Source organism: Pinus tabuliformis, chromosome 9 (genome assembly GCF_031772625.1).
Source record: "Pinus tabuliformis cultivar Carrire ecotype Pingquan chromosome 9, CPIR1, whole genome shotgun sequence".
NCBI classification, from domain to species: domain Eukaryota; kingdom Viridiplantae; phylum Streptophyta; class Pinopsida; order Pinales; family Pinaceae; genus Pinus; species Pinus tabuliformis.
In genome coordinates, this window is record NC_142307.1 from 1,691,867,053 (window position 1) to 1,691,875,341 (window position 8,289).

Genomic DNA, 8,289 nt, shown 5'->3' on the forward strand with positions numbered 1-8,289 from the left:
GTAGCACAAAGAACGAATGTCAGTGTCTTTTTTCATGACAACAATGGCTATAAATAGTCAAATGATGGTGTGAGTGGAAGGAATGATGATTCTAACAATTTGACAAGGCAACCAATCAAACAACAAACAAATTTTTCTTTGAACAACAAAAAAAATATCGCTTGATCCTAAACTCTCCATGCAAATAGTGCTGAGATTGAACAAAAATTGTGTAATGGCAAGATGAAAGAAAGCGACACGAGAAAAATTTTTCAGCAGCTTATTGATTCCGTAGGATATTGTCACAGCAGGGGTGTCTACCACAGAGATTTGAAGCCTGAGAACGTTCTTCTCGATGCAAATGGAAATGTGAAGATATCTGATTTTGGCCTCAGCATGTTGCCTCAGCAATTTAGGGAAGACAATTTGCTCCATATGACTTGTGGAAGCCCCAATTATGTGGTACCCGAGGTCATTTCTGGCAGAGGATACGATGGTGCTCCTACCGATGTTTGGTCTAGCGGTGTCATTCTCTTTGTTCTTTTGACAGGCTGGTTGCCATTCGACGACAACAATCTTGCTGTGTTGTATTATAAGATCTTCAAAAGCGACTTCAAGTGTCCAAAATGGCTCTCTGCTGGGGCTCAAAAATTGATCAGAAGGATACTCGATCCCAATCCGAAGACGCACATAAGTATAGAAATTTTCTCAACAAGCTACTAGCTCCGATACCACATGAAGAAAACTAATAAACAAATAATACACACTCACACTCATAAAATAAATATCAGACATATAGAAAAACCAAACATGGCGGAAAAGGCATGAGAGACCTTCCTTTAGTCTCTCATTCTCATGAATTTCATTCTCATTATTAAAATAATGTTTATGATACATATAAATACATGAGGAAGTTGTCTCAAGATAGTGCATCTATCTTGAACAAACTTGGTTGAGAAATGTTCTCAACAAAACACTAATCTAGGAGAACTAGTTGGAGAGAATCTCTCATCCTAACTAAACTCCCTAGTTTGAGGAACTAACTCCTAATTCTCAAGATTTGACTTATTTAATTATAATTTTGGATTTATAATTGTTTTATTATGAGAGTTAGGCTAACAGAAAATGGAAATATCGCTAAGTATTTTCCTTTTTTGACTCATTAAAAGAAAATAAAAACAGGGGGTCTTCTTTCAAGCTCTTTTCAGACTCTTTAAACAAGAAAATATTGTTGGGCGCTTTTCCATTTTAGCTCGTAAATAGATTGGAAACGACATCTAGTCAGTATAAGTTTAACCCTTTTCTGAACTGAGATAGATTACTTACGAAAAAGGAATACGTTGATCGAACAGAGTAAATAGGTTGTCTCTTGTATTATTTTACACTTTTTTGAACTTGAGAGACAGATTTACGAAAAAGAACTTGTGGAGTTTTCTTTTTTGTCCCTTTTCAAACTCTCTAAACTTGAAAAGGACTGAGTTCTCATTGCCGTTAAACTTGTTAAAGGATTAAATAGCGACAAACTTGTCCATCATTACAAGACCGAGATTCACCTTTGCTAGACTCGTTAAAACATCACATAGCGATGGATTCACCCGAAGGGTGGAATTATACTTCAATAATATGTTATCCTCCTGAAGCTTGTTTAAAAATAAAGAGGTACTAGTCAGCAATGACTGGGGAAATTGGGAAAAGGGGTAAATCACTTTATGTTAGCAAGTCTCTCTTGAACATGATACTCACTTCATCTCTATGGCTATTTGGGTTGGGTTATCTGCTTGATGGTTATCATACCTATGGTCTATCACACCATCCATCACTTCATTTTTGGGTTAATGCTACCAATTCATTCAGTGTCGTCGACATGTTCAAGAGAAGTCACTTAGTAAACTTCATCCTTTGCAATACTCATAAACCTTCATTTTCATGATCGTCATTCCTAAACATTGTGTCGTCAGCCACATTCTGTCTTCAAAATCATTACACTCGTTTAGTGTCGTTGATGGGGGATACATCAAGGCCCTCCTGCGACGAGTCGCTTCTTGTCGACATCAACACATTATCTAGGAAGTTGACTTAGAAACACCTTTCGAGTACCTTGAGGCTTGCATACATCAATGACAATTTTCTCGCTTCCGGTGATAGGTTGACATCACAGTCCTTCGACCAAAAGACTTTGTATGGTTTTCGACATCAAAATATCTATTCACACCATGAAGAATGTACTGTAGTACCTTGAGAATCATTATCATTATTGGTGATTTCTCTCGCGTCTGTTAACAACTTACATCATTGGTTGGTAATCAGACGGTGTCTTCCCATGTTCGACTCATGGGGGCTTCACTCAATGAATGTCTGACCTATCACATGCATTCGTGGTATATTAAACAATATGCTTAATTTGACTACATATTGGAAAATAACCTTAAAAATCACATTATTTAACCCCCTACCAATACAAACCCAATACACCTTCCCAATTTAAAAAACCCCTACTTCTGCTAGATATTGAAGGTATCCATTTTTTCATTAAAATTTTTTATATCCCTTTACATTTTTCATTAAATTTGAGCTCCATTTCTTATACTTTCCAATATAAAAACCCTTTGCCCCCTTTATATCCCCCAATATATTATGCCATGTTTTCCTCAATATATAAACCCCAATATGAACTCACGTGGTATGGTATTGCTCCCTCAGGGAATCCCCTGTGGTTCGACTTCAGATCACATTTTCACATGGTTAAACTCGTACTTGAGAAAACAGTTGGATGAGATAGAATACCCCGAATCTAGTTTCATCCATCCGGGCTATGATTTTAGGAGAGTACTAAATCATCTGTATGATGGCTTTACACAGATGGTCATCTTATCATAGGTCTATATCTATAGACGACTATCTGATTTATATAAATGTAATGAAAAGTTTATATGTTGAGCATTGGTATTCCTTCCCTTAGCAATTCATGAAAAATTCAAAGATATAATAATATTATCTATTGTAATCGATGCAGGTCACTGTCTGCTTCAGATCCCCCTCATCACATAATAAAGCATATCACTCAACATTATCATTTATGACTTCATGCTTTAGGTGGCAGTACAAATAGGGCTAATCAAACCCTAATTTAGTTGCTACATGCCCTAAACAAGTCATCATATTGAGTGTTTTCATCCATGAAAGTTTCCTAGTTTGAAACCTTGCTAAAATTCCTCCTTGGGACACCAACGCAGCCTTGGTCAGGGGCAACTGCTTTACATAGTAGGTAGGCCCATTCAAACATACATTGCAGAGCACTTAGGCCCACTTAAGCCTGCATTAGGTGAGGATGAGCGAAATTGGCATAGGATTCTAGGAATATTCCTTGATTCTAGAACATTCTAGAGGATGCCCAGCTCTTATCTCATCCTATGAGCTCGACTTTGGATAGGCTATGGATCATCTAATCCTCTATCCTCTCATCCATTTCTCCATGGAAGCTAACTATCCAAATATATAAAACCATTCAATACCCTATTTATGACAAAACCACTTGCATTTCCCTATAAATTGACCACTCATCATAGTGATCAGGGGGCTGGAGCTTGGATATTATAGAGAAATATTGTTGGTTTAGAGACTTGAAATCATTGTCAAGTAATGTTATGCTGCTGGATTGATGTTTCTATTGGTGTGATGAGGGTTTGGACTAAGTTGGATGAGTGACACGAGATTGAATGACATTGGGTGTAACTTCTCCTTCTATCAATCAATAAAGTTGTTTGTTCCTTTTCCAATATTTTTTCTACATATACGATGAATGTATGTTTGAATTTTTTTGATTCCATTTGTTTACAATAAATATATCATATGCTTTGATTGTTGTCATCTTCTATTTATGTTGGCAGGTACCAATTGAGCGAATTCAGTTTGAGCGGGAGCGATAGAAGAAACTCAAAGGAGATCAAAGGAAGCGAAGGATCACAAGTAGGTTCCTTTATCTTATTTTTTTATTGTAGGAGAAGGTTAAACATTTTTACTTTAGTTGTTCTAAGTGTAACTACCAACTTAGGGAAGATATACTTATCCATAGGTATAAATTCCATATAACAATGCATATGTTGACTCGTGCCTCCTCGATGTATGAGCTGGCTCCATCTCACGAACCTCGGATCTTGGGGGGCAGGATGTGGTACTTCTCCCCACTGATACCAAAAGAGTGGTATTCTCTCCAAGAATAAAGTCGCTAGTATAGAACCAAACCTGAATTGCTTCAAGTGTCTTTGCTTACCCTTGGTAAATTGATGCTTCATATTCACTAAAAGGCCTCTACACCTGTTGAACATGGTGGGAGTCAAACATGCAATAGCATACTAAAACTGAGACTTGGAAGCCTCAAGCAAATATTGCGTGCTAGATACAAACGCCACGGTGAAAAAAATTGTTCTCAGAATGAGGTTGTTGGTGATTGTTGTAATCTTCGCCTTACTTCCATTGGTTATCTTGACACCAAGACAATATCTATGGACTAGACTCCTAGCACTCTCATCTCCTTGGCAAGATCCAAAGAGTTGAATTGTTTCTCCTTGATGGGATAATCACGTGATGAAATAGATGTCCATTTCTGCCAGTTCCAGTTCTTGCCCTCTGATGATGAAGATGTCTCGATCTACATCCCAAAGGCTGATCAGATAGGGTAGCAACTCCATCTGATCCCTCAACTATGTGGTCCAAAAGAATTTCAATAGGCCACAATCCCTTAGAGAATTTATGAATGCCAGATCCTGAGATTCTTGGAAATCCTCGGCCTCATGGCCTCGTTCTTTCCACTCCAAGACCATATTCTCCTACAAAACAGCATTTAAAAACTTATTAAAAAATCAACTTTTTTTTCTTTAAAGAGAGTTTTTAACTTCAAAAACTCACTCTTGGTGCCATTGCACCAGTTTTTCAAAACATCATGATGGCATCACGTGAGCATTTAGGCTCGAGTGTGACCATCGCAGGTCTGATGACCATACCCACGATGGTCGTTGGGGACCTAAAATTTTAAAATCCTCCTTTTTCGCATAAAATTCACCATTAAAATTACATAAAAAAGTAATGAAATGCAAGTGAAGGGATGTGGCTCTTACTTGTCACAGACGGATCATGAAATGGTACCCTGGATCTCCCACTGCAGCCATCGGAAAATCAAGAGAAATAGGGCACAAAATCACTTTAAGAGTTCATTTTGGTAAAATGGTAACAAATGAAATTACTTTTACCTGTTAATAACTTCTAAAAGTTATTTTGTCAAATATTATTAGATATTTTAATATTTTTTCTCTCGATATCGGTGATGGGTGTGTTTCTTGTGCAGTTACAAGTGCTTTCAATGTGAACATTGATCATTATTGACCAGTTCTTGGAGTTTTATTTTATCTCTTTTTCAAACTCATTAAATAAATGGAAAAGGAACCTCCCTAGAGTCATCTTTGAACTCTTTTCTGACTCTCGAAAACTGAAAAGATTGTCGAGTACTTGTCATTTCAAACTCGTTAAAGTAAATGAATCAACATCACCTCAGTATACGTTTACCCCTTTTTCGAGCTGAGATTGACTATTTACGAAAAATGTATGCCTTCGTCGACATGGTCAAGAGGTTCCCTCTTATATTGTTTTCCACCTTTTCGGGTTCAAGGGACAAATTATAAAAAGGGACATGATGAAGTTTTCTTTTTCGTTTCTTTTTCAAAATCTCTAAACATGAAAAATATATCGAGTTATTATTACATCGAGCTCATTAAAACTTTACAAAGAAAGACTCATCACCATGATGAGACCGACCTTCTCCTTCCTAGGGCTCATAAAAATTACTAGGATGGATTCATTTGAAGAATGAACTTACATAACAAGCATATGTTATCCCCTTGAATCTTGTGGTAAAAATAATTGGGGCACTCACTAGAAAGAGTGGGGAAAAATGAAGATGAGACATCCTTTGTATAGGTAGCATGTCACTCTTGAACATGGCACTCTTTTTCTCTTGTATCGGGTTTGGGATATCATCATTCAGTCACTTGTCCTTCCAGGTTTGGGTGATCCATTTTGCCTCTCATCTTGACTATTCCACACTATCATCATGACCTTTAGTCCCATGTTGAGTCATATGCTGCCACACTCCGGAGTCGTGTTGCCAATATGGTCAAGAGAAGTCCAATCTGCAGTTATTTACATATGCATTATTTGAGTCATTGCTACAGTCTTGAATATCATTCCACTTTTTTCTTTGCTTCATTTCGATGATGGGGGATTCATCATTTCCCTCCTTCAATTGGTCACTTCCTGTCGACTTTAGCTCACTATCTAGGAAGATGACTTGGGAACTCCCTTTCATTACCTTAGATATGGCATGCCCTAATGGCTAGTTCATCACATCCAACGACAGGTCTTCATTATTGGCTTTTGATCAGGTGATTCCACAAGTGTTTGACTTCAGATTCATTATCACATTCACAGATTGTACTGTTGTACCTTGAGAGCCATTTTCATTATTGGTGGTTTCTCTTGTACCTATTAATGGTACACATCATTGGCCAGTAATCAGGGGGTTTTCTAGCATGTTCAACTTCAACATGCTTATTCACATGTTGGAATTCGTACATTGATCAAGTCGAGATGGAGCACAAGACCTTGAGTCTTGTCTATTATGGCTCAGGCTTAATGGAGTTTTATTTTATTCATGATTTTTCACATGTTTCTACTATACAGATGGTTATGACCATACCGTGAGACTTTATATTCATGATGATCCTTGTTATCTGGATGGTTGCGCCCATACCATGGATCTTTTATTTAGTCTTCATCATCCAGATGGTTTTTTCCATGCTGTGGATTCATGTCTTAATCTCAAATATGTATATGTATATGTGTCCTTGATTTGCAGGTCTCCTGATAGTGCGTGTCCTCATCCTTGCTAAAATCTCATAAAGCATCTTAGCCATCACTCCTCGTTCTGCCTTCATGTCTTAAGGGGCATCTGTTACACAATATTTTGTCATCCCTCCTGCACTCCCTTGTGCCATACCATGTAGTGCCTGAAACATGATCATTATACAATATACTGATCCATGTATACATCTCAGATCCCTCCTTTAACTTTGCTTGGAAAATATCTAGAGTATTCCCTGAAGAAATGGCTCATAAAACCCTAAAAGGAGAGTCCTCACCCTTATGAAGCTCAAAACCGTGATGATCATCTGTTGCACCTTGTTAAGCTAGCGATGGAATCACTTTGTTCCCTCTCATACTCATGATGATCTCAAAAAGGAAGTTTTCCCAAAGAGGATGAGAAGCTTCGTGATCTAGAAGCTTCTAGAGCAGCGAGCTGGAGGTGGTTTTGCATAGATGAGGTTGAATCCTCTTAATTTGACCTCTTAGTCTCATCCCTACGAGCTACCTCCTTGAGATGTGGGCCTAATCCTATCTTTGGAGGAGACCTAACTCCCTCTCCAAGCCTATAAACTCCCCCTCTACCATTCCCAAATGGTTGATCTATGTCCATTTGCACCCATATGTTGAGCTTGTGCTTAGAGGCTATTCATTAGACTTGGAGGAGTGTTGGAGAGTTTCTTGGCTTGGACTTGGATTACCACTCAAGGAGAGGCTTTCAAAATCAAGGATATGGTTCTAAGCTTCCCCTTTATTCTTTAAATAATAATACAATTGTTGGTTCATCTTCCCAAAATATATATGTTCATGTATGTATCGGTTTGGCATTCCTTGATAAGCTAAATAGGTTATTATTGGATTTGTTATTGTTTTTGGTATGCTTCGTTGTCTCTTGGTCACTTGTACAGTTACATGAGCACTCGAAGAAGAAGAATAAGTCTGTGACACAAATGATTCGAGGATCTCAACAACAGAAATTGGATTAGCATCAGAGCAAGGTAGGCCTTCTCTCTTGTTCTACTTTTCAATTATAATCTAGGAAGATGTCTAGTTGATTTTCCCTTCAGTTGATAGACCCACTCATTGGGCTAGAGGGATCATCTCTATCTGCAGAGAGGATTAACCTTGTCCACAAGGTTATAGGCCCAGATACTTGGGAGGTGGTGAAAGAGGCCATCAAGAACATTGATGTTCATGGGGAGTTGTTTGACATCACTCAGGATCGCCCTACTAGACATAGAGGTCTCATTCAACTGAAATATCTTAGGAATGTTGATGCAACCCCTTTTATGTCTGATAGATTCATTGGATCTTGGGTCCAATTCCCCCACCATGACCAAGTATCCATTTATTTTTCAAAGTATTTATATGAAGATTTTGTGTTACATATGAGGCCAG

General features: G+C 37.9%; 1 pseudogene; it reads left to right on the top strand.

The window, feature by feature from the left end:
* The first annotated feature begins 222 nt into the window (after positions 1–222).
* LOC149155383 (CBL-interacting protein kinase 23 pseudogene) lies at positions 223–702 on the top strand (annotated as a pseudogene).
* Positions 703–8,289: the final 7,587 nt, after the last annotated feature.